The sequence below is a fragment of the Vulpes vulpes genome, chromosome 12 (assembly GCF_048418805.1).
Source record: "Vulpes vulpes isolate BD-2025 chromosome 12, VulVul3, whole genome shotgun sequence".
In the NCBI taxonomy this organism is placed as follows: Eukaryota; Metazoa; Chordata; class Mammalia; order Carnivora; family Canidae; genus Vulpes; species Vulpes vulpes.
The window spans coordinates 117,676,836-117,696,602 of NC_132791.1; positions in this window are offsets into that span (position 1 = coordinate 117,676,836).

Below are 19,767 nucleotides of genomic sequence, written 5' to 3' on the forward strand. Positions count from 1 at the left end.
CTGCAAACTAGGAAGAAAGCTCTCACTAGAATCTGACCATGCTAGCACCCTGATCTTGGGCTTGCAACCTCATGAATTATGAGAAATAAATTGCTGTTATTTAAGTCACCCGATCTGTAGGGTTTGGTTATGGCACTCTGAGCTAAAACAATGAGTAGCCAGAACTAAGAAGAGGATGTGGTCAAAATTGACCTTATCATTAGACCAAAGCCTTTGTGATTTGAAGACCTTCGGGGCAGTATCTACAGCCGCTAGATGCTTGAAATTTTCTTTATAGGCTTAGAAGAGGATTGGTACTTGAAGCCTAGATGGGATGCTGTTTTTCTCCTCTTCACCATTTCTAGCATCTCTAGCTCAGAGTGTAGCTATATACTACAATAATATGAAGAATACACTGGTAAGATCCTGCCCAGAGATACTTCATCCCTCTTGCTCTAGATATATTCAAGACTTGCTTCAATCTCAGAAGTGGTGGATGGGGATGGCATCTTTTAAAAAATATTTTATTTATTCATGAGAGAGAGAGAAAGAGAGAGAGAGAGAGAGAGAAAGTAGGCTCCATGCAAAGAGTCTGATGTGGGACTCGATCCCTGGACTCCGGGATCACGCCCGCTCAACCGCTGAGCTACCCAGGCATCCCTGGGATGACGTCTTGAGATGGGGAAGGTGTTTATAAGCAAAAAGATCATATTCCAAGGAAGAGATCAAGACTCCAGGCTTCTTTTATGATTTTTCTAGCTTTTTCTGAATCATTTCAGCAAGTCTGACGTAGGCTCTGAAGTTTTAGTTGAATAAGTTGCTTGCAGACTCTTGACAGTGGTAGAAAAAAAAAGAAAGTTGCTATTGTCTATGCCACAACTCATACTTAATGAACTAGAATTTACTGGGGCAAATCCCCAGGTGATTATTATAGACACTAAATATTAAGAACCACTGATTTATAGACTTTTCTCTGGTTATAGGCAGCAAGCTTAAAGACCCAGAAACTTTTATCTTCATTATATTTCATTTGATTTACTTGTCACTTAGCTAGATTGCTAGTTACTGTCCCTCCCCTCAAACAGAGGACTGAAATCCTTTCCACCTTAGGAAATCCTACAGGAGACTCAGCTTCTAATTCATTGAATAATCAGTCATCTTTAAAATGAATTCAGTATTAAAACCAATAAATTTTTCTCCCTTACCCCCATAACTTCATCCCCAATGTATGAAAGATGCAAAGAGAGCACCTGTCTCTTGTTTTCAGGGAAGATAGAGTGTTGCCTATGGCAACTACCAGACCACTTGAGATTTACTGCTGCAGGTTCCCTAAGCAACCCTGGTAACCATCTTTGCAGGGACTCTTAAGTGGGCAAGGGCTCTGGATAATCTCAATCTATTGCATCCCCAGCTACCACCTATTTCTGACTTTTCTTGGGAGGCATACGGGGATTCTGAACAACCTATTCCCCTGAGAAAGAGCTAAGGATTTTCTGTCTCCTTTGGGTCCCTGGAGCAGGGCAGAAGGCAGAGAAGGCTTTCCTTGGAAAAAGAAAGAGGCAGCAGCTGCTCTGAGTATAGGTGAATGGCAATAATTACCTCCTAGGGAGACTTACTTCCCAGCTCTTAGTCTGGCACTGTGGCATTAAAAAAAGTCTCTTTTCAAACTCTATTGGCACTTTGGGGTGTTGGAGAATTAATGACTGAGTGTTCATTCTCCAACATGTAGATTAAAAGGCACCTTTCAATATACATTTTTAAAATATTTAAGTTTTGGGGGGCTCCTGGGTGGCTCAGTCATTTAAGCGTCTGTTTTTGGCCCAGGTAAGGATCCCAGGGTCCTGGGATGGAGCTCTGCATCAGGCTCCCTGCTCAAGTGGGGAGCCTGCTTTTCCCTCTCTTTGCTCCTCCCTCCGACTTGTGCACTCTCTCTTTCTCCCTCTCCCTGCTCCCCCTCTCAAATACACAAATAAACATCTTTAAAAGATTTAATTTCTTAAAAGTGACCTCTACACCCATCGTGGGGCTCAGACTCACAACCCCAAGATCAAGAGCCATGTGGTCTACCAACTGAGCCAGCCAGGCACCCCACCTTTCAGTATTTAAACATGCATAGTGAACGACTTCAAGGTCCAGTGGACGCTTCCTCTGGGACGTTAGGGATTCTAGTCTGCTAACTTTTTTATTGTCTGAAATGACTCTGTGTTACATGAACCTTTGCTGGCTTTTAGGGCTCATCTCCTAATGTAGGTGCCCCAGTTGTCTGCAGATCTGCCTTCCTCAATGTTCCTGGTAGGTCCGTTGACTATCTAAATCCTTCATTTCTAAAATATCCACAGTACTCTATCAGGAGCTGCCGCCGCTCTGAGCTGCTCCACTAACACTGCCTCCCACTATGCTGCCTGGCATGGCAGTTTCTGCTAGGGACCGTCCCTGCTCTGTGGGAAACAATGCACACTGCTGCATTCACTAATTGTGCTGTGGTCCTTGCTGGAAATTGACACCTCTGCAGGCTGGCACTGCCATGACTCTGCTCTTTCTCCTGGGTGCCCTGGGTCTTTCCCACTGGGTCCCTACTGGGTATCAAGGGAGCACCTGCTGGTCAGTAACAGAATAGGGAATACTTTCTCTCTCTCATGTGTTATACACTATGGTGGTGGTGGTGGGAAATGTCCCCAAACAAGTTGTTTGAGCTCCAGTGTGTTATGGAGATAGGAAAATAGTTCTTTCAATGTCTATATAAGACCCATCTTTACTTTGAGGGCTGGACTTTAGCTCAGGAGTTATGGCAGAGGAACAAAGACCACACACCATTCTGATGAACAAGGCACTTAACTCTTGGTGAGCCTATTGTGCTTGGCTCCATATTCCCCTAGGAGGAGATCTCTCAAATGAGGATCCTAAGGCTTCTTGCAAATAAACACCCTTAAAGCCACCCTCTCGGCTAGCCAGACATACCTAGCCATCCCAGAGCCATCTGCAGTGGGGAAGATGAGATCCCTGACCACCTCTTTGCAGCCATGTGATATCCTAAAGGTTTTTCGTGTTTGCAAGCCTTGTTTATACTTATAGGATCTCAAGAAACTTGAGGTCAGGGACTACGTTTCACACTTCTCGCATTTGTAACACTAGCATAGCCCCAGAACAACGGACAGTAAAGAAAACAAACCTACATAACCCTTTATAATTTACAAAGTGCTTTTGTAAACATTATCTCCTTTAGTTTTTACAGCAACCCTGTAGTGAGGCTATTACTATCTTCATTGTGCAGATGAGATATCCCAAGCAGTCCAGGGGCACCAAGATACTCAGTGGCGGAGCTGAGCCTTGAACTGCTAATAGCCTCAAGCATAGGTCACTTTTAATTTTTAAAAGGAAAAGTCTTTTGTGCTTTTTCTTTCTTTTTTCAATTTTCCCTCCTATATTTGGGGTCTTTTCTTGCTTGGACCTCTGAGATCTCATTATGGCCTGAATGTGTCTCTCCCCTTCCCATTCAGATGTCTAAGTCCCAACCCCTAGCGTGATGGTATTTGGAGGTGAGGCCTTTGGGAGGTAATGAGGTTCTGATGAGTCAGAAGAGTGGGCCCCCATGATGGGACTGGTGCCCTTAAAAAGAGAAAGACAGACTAGGGCTCTCCTACTCTCTTTCCTTCTGAGAGGTGAGGATGCTGCGAGATGGCAGTATGTCTGCAAGCCACGAAGAACCCCTCTTCCTGGAATCAAATCAGCTGACACCTTGATCTCGCATTTCTCAGCCTCCAGAGCTGCAGGAAATAAATTCCTGTTGTTTAAGCCACCCAGTGTATGTATTTTGTCAAGGCAGCCTGAGCTGCCTAATGCAGACCTTATTGCCTATTATTTCTTTGTCTTTGTCTTCCAAATCTCTGGCCTATCATACTCATGGAAAGGAGAATGTTCTTTGCTGCTGCTTTAATCTTTTGGTTTCTTGACTTTTCTTCATTTGTTCCTGGGAGGAGAGAGTATGAAGGCAAGAGTGCTGGCTTCATAAGGAAAGAATCAGAAGATATAGCTTTAGATTCTAAGTCCGCTGCTACCTGTATGAGCTCCGACAAGTACTTTAACATCTCCAGGTGCTTGGATAGGTGGTGCATCTGTTTGAGACTCAGTTTTCTCATCTGTACCATAAGAAGATTAAAAAAAAGGATCCAGGACCCTTTCTGGCATAAAATGTTCTGATTTGGGGGACACCTAGATAGTTCAGTAGGTCTGCCTTTGGCTCAGGTCATGATCCCTCTCCCTCTGCCTCCCCCTGCTTGTGTGTGCTCTCTCTCCATCTGGGTCAAATAAATAAATAAATAAATAAATAAATAAATAAATAAATAAAATCTTAAAAAAAAAAACAAAAATAATGGGATGCCTGGGTGGTTTAGTGGTTGAGTGCCTGCCTTCGGCTCAGGGCGTGATCCTGGTCCCAGGATCGAGTCCCACATTAGGCTCTCTGCACAGAGCCTGCTTCTCCCTCTGCCTGTGTCTCTACCTCTCTCTGTGTCTCTCATGAATAAATAAATAAAATCTTTTTAAAAAATTAGAAAACATAAAATATTCTGATTTTATCAATCTGAATTAACATCTTAGGTTCCTTCTCTGATAGTTTCAATCCTTTGACAACCTACCATTCTTTTTTATCAGTCCACCAATTCGGACATTCAATCTGTCCCTCTTCCTAAGTCCTAATCACGTATTTCATATTATCAGATGTAATGCTAGGCCACCTAACATACACTCAGGCTATTTCCCTAGGGAAAGGATTCTTTGCTACAGAATCAACTACAGCATAGTATGATCTTTGTAAGTTGTTTATTTTCTAAGATCAGTTTTTTTTTTTTAAAGATTTTATTTATTTATTAATGAGAGAGAGGCAGAGACACAGGCAGAGAGAGAAGCAGGCTCCATGCAGGGAGCCCGACGTGGGACTTGATCCCGGGTCTCCAGGATCGCGCCCTGGGCCGAAGGCAGGCACTAAACCACTGAGCCATCCAGGGATCCCCCTAAGATCAGTTTCTTAAAAACAAGGAGTATATTTCAGTGAATCTAGTTCATACGCACAATGTAGGAGGTGTCTGTGGCTTGTTGGTTTATGTAACTTATGGTCAAGTGGTGGCTGCTTTGTTTTGGGTCATTCCTTTATCCCACTTTTGGTGCTCTGTGCTTAGCCATGTTGTACTGTCTTCTATAGAAACCATGCCAACTTCTTCCCATTACCTTTCAGCTTGGCCCCCCTAGAGGTGAAGAAGTGAGCCAGAGAATATCATTATATTTCTTTCCCCAACTCCTACATCAAACCCCATTCTGGAGGAGATGCAATTCATCATCTCCCCTTAGATCTGTTAGATATTCTGAACAGCTGATCTCATAGCTTCATCTCAGATGCTGTGAAACAGCAGCTTTAGCCTTATACACATTCAGCTCTTCCAAGTCAATAGTGTTGGCTCACAAATGGGCCCCCTTTACATGGAAGGCAAAGAAAGATCAAAATAAGAGGTAGGCCACTCCAGATTGGTGAGCTGGGGGACTTATTTATGAGGCTTGTCCTGAGAGGCCACATGATGAGCAGATTACCCACACTCATCTCTCAGAATCTAAAAAGTTTACATAGAGGCCTTAACTGGGTTCAGTAACATATACCATCCAGATGGTCTCAACAAAACCTTACTCTCTCAAGACTATGTCCTTGGAACAGCTCCCACTGTGGAACAGTGGAACAGTAGGTATACATTCCAAGGACAGGGAAAGGGATGAGGAGCCTCTGATTGCCAGGGTCCAGCTTGACTGTCAACTGGTGGTCATATCCTTTTGATTAATTTCTCCAACAAACAGGGTACTAAGTAAACACATAAGAGCTGAAAATAATTCAGCCCATGAGACTATCTCCAAAATGAAACTGTAACTGATGACCCTTGAGGTCTATCAACAAGGGATAGACAAGAAATAAGCAGACATTGCTACTGCCACAGAACCAGCTGAGCTTTTTAAAACCATGAGGGATTCTTCAGGGACTCTTGGTTTTCCCAGGTATCAGTGGGATTTACTATTTACATCATTGCATGCAAAGTGGGGTTTGTCTCTTGTTCAGTAAAATTGATGAATTTAAATGGGGAGAATTTTAGTTCTTCCTCTTGTGAAATTCTCCTTCCCAGAGGTGTTTCTCATACACTCTGCCTTCCCTGCAGTATGTATTCTTTTTTATTTTTAATTTTACTTTATTTTTATTTTTTTTTAAAAACTTTATTTATTCATGACAGACACACAGAGGCAGAGACATAGACAGAGGGAGAAGCTATGGGACTCAATCCCAGGACCCCAGGATCACTATCTGAGCCAAAGGCAGACACTCAACCACTGAGCCACCAAGCACTCCTGTATTCTTTTTTTTTTTTTTAATATTTATTTATTTGAGAGAGGGGGAGAGCAGACTTGTAAGCAAGCACACAAGTTGGGGGAGGGGCAGAGGGAAAGAATCTTCAAGTGGACTCCCCACTGAGCAGGGAGCCTGAGGCGGGGCTTGATCCCACCACCTATGAGATCCTGACCTGAGCTGAAACCAAGAGTCAGATGTTTAACTGACTGAGCCACCCAGGTGCCCCATGCAGCATATACTCTTTATAAAGAGAAGACGGATTCTAATTCTGGATTCTACAAGTCAAAAGTAATGCAGACTAACCCTTCCCACTGTCTTCCGTGAAAGTGTCTCTTCTTACAAAGACCTTTGGTGCTTCAATGAAACACTTGATAATATATATTTTTTGTACCCTCTTTACTGAATTCCCTTCAGCTGAGTCTCCATTAGTAGAAAATTGCTTCCTCATGAGTTTTTCTTTAATGAAAAAAAGTTTAGGGGCACCTGGGTGGGTCGGTCAGTTTAGCATCTGCCTTCAGCCCAGGTCATGATCCCAGGGTCCTGGGATCAAGCCCCACATTGGGCTCCCTGCTCAGTGGGGAGTTTGTTCTCCCTTTCCCTTTGTCTCTCTCCTAGCCTGTGCTCTCTCTCTCACTCTCTCTCAAATAAACAAATAAAATCTTTAAAAAACTTTAACATCTTTATCCAGGTATAATTCACATACCAAAAAAAATCAACCCATTTAAAGTATACAATACAATGATTTTAGTATATTACCAAACTTGTACAATCATTATTATGATCTAAGTTTCAAATACTTTCATCATCCTAAAGGGAAATGCTTTATCCATTAGTAATCACACCTCATTCTTTCCTACTGCCCAACCCTAACAGCCTTAGCAACTACTAATCTCCTTTCTGTTTCTTGCCTATTCTGGACATTTCATATGTATGGAATCAGGCAATATGTGACTTTTATATCTGGCTTCTTTCATGCATACTATTTTGAAGGCTCATCTATGTTGTAGCATGTATCGGTATCCTATTTATTTATTTGTATATTTTGTATTGGAGTTCGATTTGCCAACATATAGCATAACACCCAGTGCTCATCCCGTCAAGTGCCCCCCTCAGTGAATGTCTCATTTATTTTTATTGCTGCATAGTAATCCAGTGTACAGATATACCACATTTTATTTATCCATTTATCAGTTGAATCACATTTGGGTTGTTTCTGCTTTTTGGCTATTATGAATAATATTGCTGTGAACATTACTATACAAATTCTTGTATAAACATGTTTTCAATTCTCTTGGATATACCGAAAAGTGGAATTACTGGATTATATAGTAACTTTATGTCTGATATTTTGAGAAGTTGCTTAACCATTTTCCCAAGGTGACTGTACCATTTTACATTTCCATCAGCAATGTACGAAGTTTCCAATTCCTCCACATCCTCTTTAAAAAAATATTTAATTATTTATTATTTGAGAGAGAGAGAGAGAGAGAGAGAGAGCTCATGTTAGCAAGTTGGGGGAGGGGCAGAGGGAGAGAGAGAGAATCCTAAGCAGATTCCCAGCTGAACACAGAGCCCCATGCAGAGCTTGATCTTACAACCTGAGAACACAACCTGGGCCAAGCCAAGAGTCACATGCTCCACTGACTGAACAACCCAGGCACCCCCCCCCCATGTCCCCTTGCCTTTGTCCATCTTCTCTATTACAGCCAGCCTAGTGGGTGTGAAGTAGTGTCTCACCATGGTTTTGATTTGCATTTCCCTAATAACTAAGGGTGTTGCGTATATTTTCATGTGTTAATTGGTCATTTTTATATCTTCTTTGATGAAATATCAATCAAATCCTTTGCCTACTTGTAACTGGGCTATCTATTTATTACTGAGTTATAAGAGTTCTTTATATACTCTGGATACATCTTTATCAGATATATGATTCGCAAATATTTTTTTCTCATTCAGTAAGTTATCTTTTTACTTTCTTGATGGTACCATTTGCAGCACAAAATTATTTATTATTTCTCTTTTTTTAAAGATTTATTTATTTATTTATTTATTTATTTATCATAGAGAGAGAGAGAGAGAGAGAGGCAGAGACACAGGCAGAGGGAGAAGCAGGTTCCGTGCCAGGAGCCCGAAGTGAGACTCGGTCCCGGGACTCCAGGATCACGCCCTGGGCCAAAGGCAGGCGCCAAACCGCTGAGCCACCCAGGGATCCCCTATTATTTCTAATTTTATTTGGATGTAGTCCAATTTATCTATTATTCATCTTGTCTGTTGTATTTTTGGTATTGTAGCTATGAGCCCATTGCCCAAGTCAAAGTCTTGAAGATTTGCTCCCACATTTTCTTCTAAAAGTTTTCTAGTTTTAGCCTTTACATTTATGCCTTGATTTAATTTTTGTGTATAGTGTGAGGTAGGAGCCCAACTTTATTCTTCTGTACATGGATATCCAGTCTTCTCAGTACCATTTGTTGAAAAGACTATTATTACCCCACTGAATTGTCTTGGTATCTTTGTCAAAAATAAATTCATACACCACATTAATTAAAGAAAGGTTAAAAACCATGTGATCCTGTCAATAGATGCAGGAAAACCATTTGACAAAATACAGCATTCATTCTTGATAAGAACCCTCAACAAAGTAGGGATAGATGGAACATACCTCAACATCATAAAGGCCATATATGAAAGACCCACAGCTAATATCATCCTCAGTGGGGAAAAACAGAGAGCCTTTCCCCTATGGTCAGGGACAAGACAAGAATGCCCACTCTCACCGTTACTATGTAACACAGTACTGGAAGCCTTAGCCTCAGCAATCAGAAAACAAAAAGACAAAAAAAGCATCCAAATCAACAGAGAAGAAGTAAAACTTTCACTATTTGCAGATGACATGATATTCTACGTAGAAAATCCAAATGACTCTACCAAAAAATTGCTAGAACTAATACATGAACTCAGCAAGGTTGCAGGATATAATATCAATGTGCAAAAAATTTGTTGCATTTCTATACACCAATAATAAAGCAGCAGCAGCAGAAGAAATCCAGGAATTGATTCCATTTGCATTTGCACCAAAAACAATAAGATACCTAGGAATAAACTTAGCTAAAGAGGTAAAAGATCTAAACTCTGAAAGCTATAGAACACTTATGAGGGATCCCTGGGTGGCGCAGCGGTTTGGCGCCTGCCTTTGGCCCAGGGCGCGATCCTGGAGACCCGGGATCGAATCCCACGTCGGGCTCCCGGTGCATGGAGCCTGCTTCTCCCTCTGCCTGTGTCTCTGCCTCTCTCTCTCTCTCTCTCTCTCTCTCTCACTGTGTGCCTATCATAAATAAATAAAAATTAAAAAAAAAAAAAGAACACTTATGAAAGAAATTGAAGAAGATACAAAGAAGTGGAAAAGCATTCCATAGTTATGGATTGGAAAAATAAACATCGTTAAAATGTCTATACTACTCCAAGCAATCTAGCCATTTAATGGCATCTCTATCAAAATACCACCAGCAGGATGCCTGGGTAGCTCAGCGGTTAAGCGCCTGCCTTCAGCTCGGGGCATGATCCTGGAGTCCCAGGATGGGGTCCCTGCATGGAGCCTGCTTCTCCTTCTGCCTGTGTCTCTGCCTCTCTCTCTCTCTCTCTTTCTCTTTCTGTGTGTGTGTCTCTCATGAAAAAATAAATAAAATCTTAAAAAATAATACCACCAGCATTTTCACAAAGCTAGAACAAACATTCCTAAAATTTGTATGGAACTACAAAAGACCCCAAATAGCCAAACCAATTCTGAAAAGGAAAAACAAAACTAGAGGCACCATGATTCCTGACTTCTTCAAGCTATATTACAAAGCAGCAGTCATCAAGACAGTATGGTACTGGCACAAAAACAGACACATAGATCAATGGATCTCTGATGTCTATCATAGAAATATTTCTATTCTGAGAAAACCCAGAAACAGACTCACAACTCTATGGTCAATTAATCATTGGCATAGCAGAAAAAAAAATCCAAAGGAAAAAAGACAGTCTCTTTAACAAATGGTGTTGAGAAAACTGGAAAGCAACATGCAGAAGAATGAAACTGGACCACTTTCTTACACCATACAAAAAAATGAATTAAAAAATGGATGAAAGACCTAAATGTAAGACAGGAAACCACCAAAACCCTAGAAGAGAACACGAGCAACAACCTCTTTGACCTTGGCCACAGCAACTTCTTACTAGTCACATCTCTGGAGGCAAGGGAAACAAAAGCAAACATGAGCCATTGTGACTTCATCAAGATAAAGAGCTTCTGCAGAGTGAAGGAAACAATCAACAAAACTAAAAGTCAGCCTACAGAATGGGAGAAGATATTTGCAAACAGCATATTGATAAAGGGTTAGTATCCGAAATCTATAAAGAACTTATTAAACTCAACACCAAAGAAACAAACAATCCAATCATGAAATGGGCAAAAGACATGAAGAGAAATCTCACAGAGGAAGACATGGACATGGCCAACACGCACATGAGAAAATGCTCTGCATCACTTGCCATCAGGGAAATACAAATCAAAACCACAATGAGGGGATCCCTGGGTGGCGCAGCGGTTTGGCGCCTGCCTTTGGCCCAGGGGGTGATCCTGGAGACCCGGGATCGAATCCCACGTCAGGCTCCCGGTGCATGGAACCTGCTTCTCTCCCTCTGCCTATGTCTCTGCCTCTCTCTCTCTCTCTCTGTGACGATAATAAATAAATAAAAAATTAAAAAAAAAAACCACAATGAGATACCACCTCACACCAGTGAGAATGGGGAAAATTAACAAGGCAGGAAACCACAAATGTTGGAGAGGATGCAGAGAAAAGGGAACCCTCTTACACTGTTGGTGGGAATGTGAACTGGTGCAGCAACTCTGGAAAACTGTGTGGAGGTTCCTCAAAGAGTTAAAAATAGACCTGCCCTACGACCCAGCAATTGCACTGTTGGGGATTTACCCCAAAGATTCAGATGCAATGAAACGCCGGGACACCTGCACACCGATGTTTCTAGCAGCAATGTCCACAATAGCCAAACTGTGGAAGGAGCCTTGGTGTCCATCGACAGATGAATGGATAAAGAAGATGTGGTCTATGTATACAATGGAATATTCCTCAGCCATTAGAAATGACAAATACCCACCATTTGCTTCAACGTGGATGGAACTGGAGGGTATTATGCTGAGTGAAGTAAGTCAATCGGAGAAGGACAAACATTATATGTTCTCATTCATTTGGGGAATATAAATAATAGTGAAAGGGAATATAAGGGAAGGGAGAAGAAATGTGTGGGAAATATCAGGAAGGGAGACAGAACATAAAGACTCCTAACTCTGGGAAATGAACTAGGGGTGGTGGAAGGGGAGGAGGGCGGGGGGGTGGGGTGAATGGGTGACGGGCACTGAGGGGGACACTTGACGGGATGAGCACTGGGTGTTATTCTGTATGTTGGTAAATTGAACACCAATAAAAATTAATTTATTAAAAAAAATCTATCAAGAATTCATTAAACTCAACAACCAAAAAATAAATAACCCAGTTAAAAAATAGGCAGAAGACAAGAATAGACACTTTTCCAAAGAAGGCATCCAAATGGCCAACAGACACATGAAAAGATGCTCAACATTACTCATCATCAGGGAAATATAAATCAAAACCACGATGAGATACCACCTCACACCTGTCAGAATAGCTAACATCTTTTCCCCCTGTATATGCAAAAGCCAATTCTTTTTCTTTTTAATTCAGAATGGCTAAAATTAAAAACACAAGAAACAACAGGTGTTGGCAAGGATGCAGAGAAAGGGGAACCCTCTTACGCTTTGGTGGGAATGCAAACTGGTGCCACCAGTCTGGAAAACAGTATGGAGTTTCCTCAAAAAGTTAAAAATAGGGGATCCCTGGGTGGCGCAGCGGTTTGGTGCCTGCCTTTGGCCCAGGGCGCGATCCTGGAGACCCGGGATCGAGTCCCGCATCGGGCTCCCGGTGCATGGAGCCTGCTTCTCTCCCTCTGCCTATGTCTCTGCCCCACCCCTCTCTCTCTCTCTCTGTGACTATCATAAATAAATAAAAATTTTTAAAAAAGTTAAAAATAGGGGCGCCTGAGTGGCTTTGAAGTAAGCGACTGACTTTTCGGTTCAGGTCATGATCTCTGGGTCTGGAGATTGAGCCTCACATCAGGCTCCCTGCTCAGTGGGGAGTCTGCTTCTCCCTCTCTCTCTGCATCTCTCCCAGCTTCCTCATTGCCTCTCTCTCTCTCTCTCTCTCTCAAATTAATTTTTAAAAATATTTTTATTTATTTTGCAGATATTGAGAGAGAGAGAGAGAGAGAGAGAGAGAGAGAGAAAGAGCACAAGCAGGGGGAATAGGAGAGGGAGAAGTAGGTTCCCTGCTGAGCAGGGCACAGGATATGGGACTTGATCCCAAGACCTTGAGATCATGACCTGAGCTGAAGGTTGATGCCCAACTGACTGGGCCACCCAGGTGCTTCTAAGTAAATGGATCTTAAAAAGTTAAGAATAGAATTACCCTGTGATCCAGCAATTCCGCTACTAGGTACTTACACAAAGGATATAAAAATACAGATTCAAAGGGTCCATGCAGCCCATTGTTTATAGCAGCATTATCAACAACAGCCAAACTATGGGGAGAGTCCAAATGCCCATCGACTGATAAATGTATAAAGAAGATGTGGTGTATATAGATATATAGGTGTGTGTGTGTGTGTGTGTGTGTGTGTGTGTGTGTGTATATACCATAGATTATTTCTTAGCCATAAAAAGTATGAAAAATTGCCATTTGTAACAATGTGGATGGAGCTAAGTGAAATGTCAGTCAGAGAAAGACAAATACCATATGATCTTGCTCATATGTGGAATTTAAGAAAGAAAACACATGAACATATGGGAAGGAGGGAAAAGGAGAGATGGAAATAAACCATAAGAGACTTTTTAAAAGATTTTTAAAATTTATTCATGAGAAACATACAGAGGGAGGCAGAGACATAGGCAGAGGGTGAAGCAGGCTCCTTATGGGGAGCCCGATGTAGGACTTGATCCCTAGACCTGGGTTCACGCCCTGAGCAGATGCTCAACCGCTGAGCCATCCAGGTGTCCCTAAACTACCTGTTTGGAGAAACTATTCTTAGCTTTTCTGCAGCCCTGGGGGCACAGTTTTGTAATTTTTAAATTTTTAAAAATGTTTACTTTTTAATCTAGATTTAATTAATTAACATATAATGTATTATTGATTTCAGAGGTGGAGGTCAGTGATTCATCACTTATATGATACCCAGTGCTCATTACATCACATGCCCTCCTTAATGCCCATCACCCAGTTACCCCATTGGGGGGCATGTTTTAACTGTAGCTAGGACTCTTCCATCTTTCCCTTGTAGCAAAATCAGAATTGGATCTTTGCCAATTATCCCTTCTCTTGCCCTTCTTCCAGCTCTCTGTTTCTTGGCAGGGATAGAATCCTGGGCAGTACGATGGTCTCCATTTTCTAGAGGGTGCTTGATTGCTCAGCAAACCCCTTTGCTTTTCTCTTGGCTTCTCCATAAGTGCCTTGGGGGCCTCCACTTTACTATAAGATAAAGCGGTCAGACCTAAGTTAGATTTTGGACGGCAGCTCTAGTGTGCTAGTCATGTCTCCATAAACTCTCAAAAGAGAGAATATATGGTTTGGAATAAAACCTCTCTTTCTCTTGCTTTATTTTTGCCAATATACACTGAGTGCTGCCAAGGTGCCAGTATTGTGTTAGGTTCTGGGCGTAGAGAAACGAAGTAATGAAGAAATGCTCTGAGCATATGAGTCCTTGGTGTCAAGGAAATCACAATTTAATGGGGAGACATTCATTTATCTAAGAAATATTTGCTATGTCCCAGACACAGTGTTAAGTGCTAAATAAAGAATAGTGAATTAAACAGATATGGTTTCTGTCCTTTAGGAATTATAATCTAATTAGACAGAGAGCCATAAATGTAATGTAAGTTAGGCTGTTAAAAATGCTACAACAGATTCACAATAATAATAATTTTAATAATCATTTGTAGAGCACCAATTATGTGCCAGGCACTATTGTTAGTACTTTATACATAGTAATTTATTCATTCTTCCTGACACTTCCATGAAATAGGTGTTATTATTAACCCTACTTTACAGCTGAAAAACTGAGGCCTAGAGATGCTCATTAATTTTTTTAAGACCACATCGCTAATGAGTTGTGTGTGAAGTCAGCATTTGAACCCAGTCGGTCTGGCTCCCAAGCCTGTGCTCTGAAGAGACAAAAGCTCTGGAGACCCAGAAGAAAACTATGACTGATTTTTACAAGGATTATGAAGATCTTGAGCTGAGCTGTATAGTTGGGTGAGCTTCAAGGGTATTCCAAGCACACGGACAAGCAGGTGCAAAGGTTACAGAGAAAGTACAGAACGTGTTTTGATCCTAAGGGAGTTGGCTTTGGTCCTGGGTGGGGAAGGGTGGAGAGTGGCAAAATCCTTGAAATTTGAAATGCTGACAGAGATTGGGGCCAGGTTGTAAAGGCGTTTGAGTCCTCTGCTCTGAGAGTTTGAACTTCCCAAACAATGCATCCATAAATACTTGATGCTTGGAAGTCACTGGAAAAAAACTCTAGAGAAATCAAAGCTTCTAACAGAGTTGGTATGACATGTAGGGGTAGAGTATTTGATACCTACTTAGGTTTCCACATCCAGCTTTTATTGGAACGTGGCTCAATGTGGAGTTTGGAGTTGGGGTTAGGATTGTCAGGATTGTTAGGATTGTCCTGATACCTACCTACATCATACACTGCCCCTATTTTTACCTTAAAATTGAACTCAATGTAATAATCTTAAGAGTGAAAAGAAATGAGGGCCTTTTAATTTTATTTTGAAAGAGTTAAAAATCACCCATGGGTGTTTGGAGTAAAATCTTAAAAGTAGATTATTGCATAAAAGGAAGGCATTGGTATAAATAGTAATTTTTTACGTATATGATTTTAAATGAGTTTTAAAAGGAAGACATGCTACCAGGATTGAGTTTTTTTCCCCATAGAGCTCCTATAGAATTCTCACAGGGCACTTGCAGAAAGTTTGGGAATGCACGCAATTTCTTAAGCAGATTGTTGCATAGCAGTGATAGAAATATTTTAGTATTTTTCTTACACATCTACTTTAAATAAATTTGTGAAGAAAAAAAAATCCTTGACATTTTTTTTTAACAGACCACAGACACTGGTATACTCTAAAGTTCGGAAAGACAACAAGATTTGGCGATGAAAAGCCTGGATTTGCTTCTCAGACTCATCACTTCCCGGCTGTGAGTCAGTCATCAGATGGGTCAAGTAATCTGACCATCTGTAAGTGGAGATAATAACTACTTTATGGGGCGCCTGTGTGGCTCAGTCGGTTAAGCATTTGCCTCAAGCTCAGGCATGATCTCAGGGTCCTGGGATCAAGCCCCTGCATTGGGCTCTGCTCATCGGGGAGCCTGCTTCTCCCTCTCCCTGTGACCCTCCCACTTGCGCTCTCTCTAATAAATATAGCCTTAAAAAAATCTCATTTAAGGAAATAACTATTTTATGAAGTTGTGAGATTGGAAAGGTTTTTGCGTGACATCTCTGGTTGTATCATGAATACAACTTCCAAAGACTGAACGATATGTGCTGAGTAAACCTAACTAAAACACTTAAAACTATCATTTTCTCCCTGTGACTCTGAAGTTAATTTTTTTTTAAGATTTATTTATTTATTTGAGAGAGAGAGAGAGAGAGAGAGAGAGAGCGCGCACAGGGGGAGGGGCAAATCCTGAAGCAGACTCCCCGCTGAGCAGGGAGCCAGACACCATCCCACCCAGGACCCTGAGATCATGATGGGCCGAAATCAAGAATCCTCTGCTTAACCAGCTGAACCACCCAGATGCCTCAGAAGTTAATTTATTTTCACAGCCCTAATCCTATTCTCCATCATCCCTCATCTTTTCAAGGTGATTTGGAAAGCAGCCTGTCCTTATATCCTTGCTTTTAGAGAAAGGAAATGAATACTCAAGTGTATACTATGTGCCAGAGTTTAATCTAGGTCCCTGTGCATATTTATAACAATTAATTCTCCTAATAAGCCTGTGAGGTAGAAGTGATTCTCCAGAAAAAGAAACTGAGGCTCAAGATGACCCCTATAAATGGAAAAGCCGACCACCAAGTCTAGGCCAAACTGTAAAACCCTTGCCTCTTTTTCTCTGTTCCACCAGGCTGCTCTTTAAACATACCAGAAGAAATTATTTTTTTAAATAAAAATAAATAATAAATAATAAAAACCTAAGAATTCTTTTTAAAATGCCTTGAGAACCCTGGGGCTAACTGGAGACATCCCTGGGTGGCACAAAACCACGGTTGCAGACTGTTACCTAAGTCCAAGGCACCGTTGTAACTTCAGCCCTCTGTGCTTTCTGTTTGGCCGTACAGACATCCAGCTTCCTGGAGCCGGCTTCCATTTGGATTCCAGCTTTCTGGCTCCTGATGTGGGTTTGTGGTTTTCAACTGCCTGTAGTTTAAATAGAAAGGACTAGAAGGCCTTCAGTGTAATGGAAAAGGAAGCGCAGCTAGCCATCCTGTAGTTTAGAACTTTGACCAGCAGGTGTCTCTGCAGGCAAGGGAGAGGGTTCCTCTCTGGCAGTACCGTCTTAGGGGTGCAAGATGGGTTTTCTAGTTTCACTAAGGAAAATTGTGGTAGAAATGAAGCAAACAAAGGTAGGTTGGCCACCTACGGATGTCAGTCCCAATTGAGTGAATTTTTCTTAACCAATAGCTTAAGAGGCTGGTAGAAGAACTAAGCAAACCCAATCTTTTTTTTTTTTTTCCTTAAGATTTTATGTATTTATTCATGAGACAGAGAGGAGGCAGAGACATAGGCAGAGGGAGAAGCAAGCTACCTGTGGGGAGCCTGATGCGGAACTCCATCCCAGGATCTTGGGGGGCCTGGACCCTGGGATCATGACCTGAGAAGAAGGCAAATGCCCAAACCACTGAGCCACCCAGGTGCCCCTGAACTGTGTATCCTTATCTTCCATGAAATGTTGTGAATTCTCAGAATTTTAGAGACACTTCTATATAAGGGAAAGAAAAGGATCCAAATATGCCAAAATTTTAATTAATATTTGTTGAGTTCCACTCTTCATTTAGCAGAAAGCAGCACATTATTAAAAAAATTTTTTTTTTTGGCATAGATATTAAGGAGTTGACCACAGGGTAACTAAGTGCACCTTTCCCTAAGGAGCATGTCCTTTTGTGAAAAAAAGTTATCCTGAATAAATTGTTTTTTTCTGTACCCAGTGTATTTCCCCCTATAAAACCAAAGGTCTATCTACCCGGGGAAAACATTGATCCTAAAAGATGATTACAGTTCCATCGAAGAGTGCAGAAAACCTTGAAAAGAAATCATACTTAAAGATCTTTTGGATGATCTAAAGGGTGATTAATAATACTCTAAAATTGCTTCCACATCCTAGAACATATGGCAAGTAGTATGGACAATTTTTTAAGTTTGGTGTAATAGCTCGAATGGCTCCATTTAAAAGGAAAATGTGGGCAAGCTGAACAGAAAATCCTTGAGTGAAAGTTTGTTTAGCTTCTCTTAAGCCCCTTCCCCAAGATCTTTTATAACAGGAGACTATGTACTTTACTTTGGCTGCCTAGACACCCAGGGGGAGCATTTGGACACGACTGGGTTGATCTGGGATAGAAGGAGGAAAGGCAACTGCCTCATAGCTGAAGTGGTAATGCAGAACACAGCCCTCACAAAGAAAAGGCACACATTCGACTCCTCCAGAGAACCAGGGAACTTTGAGTGTTTGGACAATGTGATCAGTGTCCTGATTACTATGTGACGGCAGGATTTATAACTGGCTAATAATTTCCTTGTTTGGCAATATGTGGCATATAAATATGGTATTGCTTTTTGACATACAGCATTTCTGAATGATGCCCTTCTATCAACTGACTGCTCATATAACATTAGCTTTTTTTTTTTTTTTTTTTTTTTTCAGAGTAGTAATAAATTGGGCCAATGTAAAGTGAGGGTTGGACTTTCTTCAAGGCTCTGAGAATCTTTGGAGCTATGTTGTGAGGTTGCAGTTTTCTTTCAGGTCACTGGTAAACTGCTCTGCAGACAAGCTAAGAGCACCTTTAAAGTCATGAAAGAGTTAATGAATTACCTCCTACTGCTTATATTCCTTTCTGGGCAGACCTTAGGTCCTCAGAGGTTCTCCATCATTTCTAGGGTCTGTGGGCCTACAGTATCCATCAGGAATGCCTTGGCTTGCCCTTTTCAAATTCTAGAAACAAGACCCAATGACATTACATAGGAAGATGTCTCATTTTCATCTCTGAATCGATCTTTTGCCTATTAAAAAAAAGTCTCTTGGGATCCCTGGGTGGCGCAGCGGTTTGGCGCCTGCCTTTGGCCCAGGGCGCGATCCTGGAGACCCGGGATCGAATCCCACGTCAGGCTCCCGGTGCATGGAGCCTGCTTCTCCCTCTGCCTATGTCTCTGCCTCTCTCTCTCTCACTGTGTGCCTATCATAAATAAATTAAAAAAAAAATTAAAAAAAAAAAAAGTCTCTTGTTTTTCTAGAAAAGAGTGAGTTGGTTATGGAGCTGGGTGAGGGCTGGGTGGGGGCTAGTTTTCTGCCTCCATGTGTGATGGCAGGGACTCTGGGAACTCAGACCCCTTCCCCCCAGGGGAGTTTGCAGGTGGGCAGGGACACACCTTCCAACCTGTTTTCTAAAGGCGGCAGAAGGACACACTAACCAGCAAGTCTCATTCCGGTGCTACTTACAGGTGAAGCTTCCCGGGTACTTCACTCCGTTTTGTAGTTTGCTGTTTGTTATGCTTCGGTGCCAGCTCTATCCTGCTCTCAAGAATTCCTGGAGTCCTCTTCTTCCCTGGGTCTAAACTGAGTTCAGTCACCCTGGGCTTCTGGAGAAACCATTTTTCTACCAGCTCCTCCCTTGCCAGATGTATAATCCAGTCCAGGAGGGCTCTTGGGCTCCAGAGAACACCACCTGGGTTTGAATTCTAGTTCTACCACTTTCGAGTGTATGACCATGGCCAATTGCCTCAATCCTGCGGTGCCTCATTTTCCTCATAGGCGAAATGGGGAGAATAGTGTAATGTGTTTCACAGGGTTGTTGTGGATTAAGTGAGTTCCCTTACGTAAACTGCTTAGCGTCCCGATACGTTGTGATTATTGACTGCCAGTTCCTCCCCAAGCCTACCTCAGTCTTAGCACTCAAGAAATCCTTTCTAAATGCATACATCTAAACTATTTTCCTTGTTCCCTGATGATTTTTGCCGCTCTGTGCCCTCCCCAGTTTTCCATGTTCTCTTTACCAAGGAGAACCCT